Source organism: Octopus bimaculoides, chromosome 1, assembly GCF_001194135.2.
Source record: "Octopus bimaculoides isolate UCB-OBI-ISO-001 chromosome 1, ASM119413v2, whole genome shotgun sequence".
NCBI lineage: Eukaryota > Metazoa > Mollusca > Cephalopoda > Octopoda > Octopodidae > Octopus > Octopus bimaculoides.
In genome coordinates this window covers 145,375,026-145,377,551 of record NC_068981.1, presented here as the reverse complement: position 1 = coordinate 145,377,551, position 2,526 = coordinate 145,375,026, and the positions used below count along the sequence as shown (strand labels likewise).

The 2,526-nt window shown below is 35.0% G+C and overlaps 1 protein-coding gene across 1 annotated transcript in view; it reads right to left on the bottom strand.

The window, feature by feature from the left end:
* The window catches only part of LOC106868068 (secretin receptor), a 725,176-nt gene that overhangs the window by 29,184 nt on the left and 693,466 nt on the right, over positions 1 to 2,526 (bottom strand). The gene's annotated exons all lie outside the window — the stretch shown is intronic.

Below are 2,526 nucleotides of genomic sequence, written 5' to 3'. Positions count from 1 at the left end.
TATATAATAATATTAGGGACAAAATCCAAAATTACAGGTAAAAACTCAATTAAAATCAATTTATAAAAAAATAAAATTAAATTGAGCTTTACAGCGAGTCACGCGGAACACTGCCTCATGAAGGTCACTGCTAGGTACGCAACCGTGTGCTGCCATCTGTTGGTGCGCTATAGAACTAATCCGGGAACTTTAGTGCAATATCAAGTTTACCTGTATTCTAGCAATAACTCTTATCCAAATAATTTGTATTCTTTGTATGTAAAATTTCACATTTGAAATACTTTATTCTTTGTTGTATATTCTCTATCCCCGAGGATGGTTTTTTACGTGTAAATTATATTTGACTTAGTGACCCTTAATTGTTCACTTCTATCTCTAATATTTTTTCATTTTTACTTCCATTAAGGCTAGTGAACGAAATAACTTCTGGCCTAATTTAAGACCTGGTATTCAAGATTCGAATTTCAAACTTTAGGGTTATCACAGGGTCATCCTGCTAAATGTTTGTATTGGAATTTCAAGTTTCTAAATGCTCCTTTTAAATCCTTTGAACTCAAAAAATGCCGTCTCTTATCAAATATAATACCACCTAAACTAATATACTTTTTGCTCGCTTCAAGCCACAGCAGTGTGCATCACCTTGAATAAAGCTGCATAGACTCTTAATCAGATGAACAAACTGGATGCGAATGAAAACTACACTGCGAGATATCCATGCAGCAGAAACACGTGTCGGAGAGATTTAAATTAAATATACTGAATGAATGAATGTAATAATAAAAAATGCGTAGATGTATTATTCTCCTTATTGATTGAATTGTTTTGGCCATACTACACTCTGTAAACTGTTTATAATCCAAAGAAGCGAACTCAGGATTTACTCACCGGATGATTGTTTTACCTCGAATAATCCTTATCATTCGTTGCGGTTAGCCATACCTTGGATTACAATAGAGTATTTGAACGTTTTCCGTTTGAACACACGCACGCACACACACACACACACACACACGCTTTTCTGTCCTTGCTCAGGTCCGTTAAGATTTGCCTGTTATAGCCCTTTTGAGACATCATGCAGCAGATGTTTAGTGATATCCATGCAGTTTCGAGAGCGATATGTTTTCTCGCACGGAAATGCAAAAAAACAAACAAACAAAAAAAAAAAACAGAAACAAAAACAAGCCAAAATAAAAAAAAGCAAAGAAAAATTGCATCGAAACACCTTATGTTACAGGACCAACAGTGTATAAAATGCATCACAGATTGTAATATCTGAAAGAATTTTTCGGAAAAAGTTATCTAAGCCATAAATTCAAATTTGAAATACAGAATTAAGAGAAAAGCTACCGTCATTTGTAAATACATGTGGCCATTAAAAGAGTTTTGTGTCAAGAACTTTCAAGTACCATTGTCTATATTGGCATTTAGTAATAAAAATATCAACAGCACATGATGTAAAATTTCTGCAACAAAGTAAATAGCCAATTCTGTTGAAGGGTCAATCGTTTTTAAACAAGAACAATTGAAGACATGTGAATAAATATTACTTGACAAATATTAACAGGGTATTTTAAGCAAATTGTGATAAGGAATATAAATTGCTGCCATGCAGGAAGTTACCCCAACATCGGATGTAAGTAACTTGCTGTTCTCCACACGATGTCACAAAAATATTATAACAAACGACAGTTTAGTAATTACTTCTGGCAGTTACTTCTGTCCAAAGATTACTTTCAAGCATGAAACTTTAATTAACGGAATGTAAGTATTGTAACTTTAATTAACTGAATGTAAAGTAGCTGTAACTACAAGAAATAATACTAACAATACTTCCAAATACACCAACACTGTATTATATATATATATATGTGTGTGTGTGTGTGTGTGTGTGTGTGTGTGTGTGTGTGTGTGTGTGTGTGTGTGTGTGTGTGTGTGTGTGTGTGACTGCGTGTGTATCGTTGGCGATCTTCTTCCTCCATCTTCCCTTCTTTGGACTTTTCCTATATTTCTGAGGAAGAGCTCTGCTCGAAACGTGAAATCCTCTTTATTTTCTTTCCTTTGGAGAGGAACTGACCTGTCTTTTTGACATGTTTTCTCTCTTGTGTGTAGCTAGGGAATGTTTGCTATTTTAAATCTGTACAATTGTCTCAAATTATAGAACACGAAATAAAAGAGTCCAAGAACTAAAGCGAATTCTTCTCGAAAGACATTACCCAGCATCATTAGTTAACAATGGAATAGAAAGGGCTAAGACAATTGCTACCCAAGACTTGCGAAAAGCGAAACACACTCACGGCACATTAAATAGTCTCCTATATCTCTCAACACACAATCCAAGAAATGCAGAAGCTTACACAATTATATACAAGAACATCCCACTGCTGAATCAAGACCCACGTCTAAAAAAAGTACTCGCAACCCATAAAATAATAAAAAGCAAAAGACAACCCAAATCCCTAAAAAACCTACTCACCAATGCAAAATAGAGACGTGCACAGCAGGGTTCACCACTATCCCCTGTCGGAG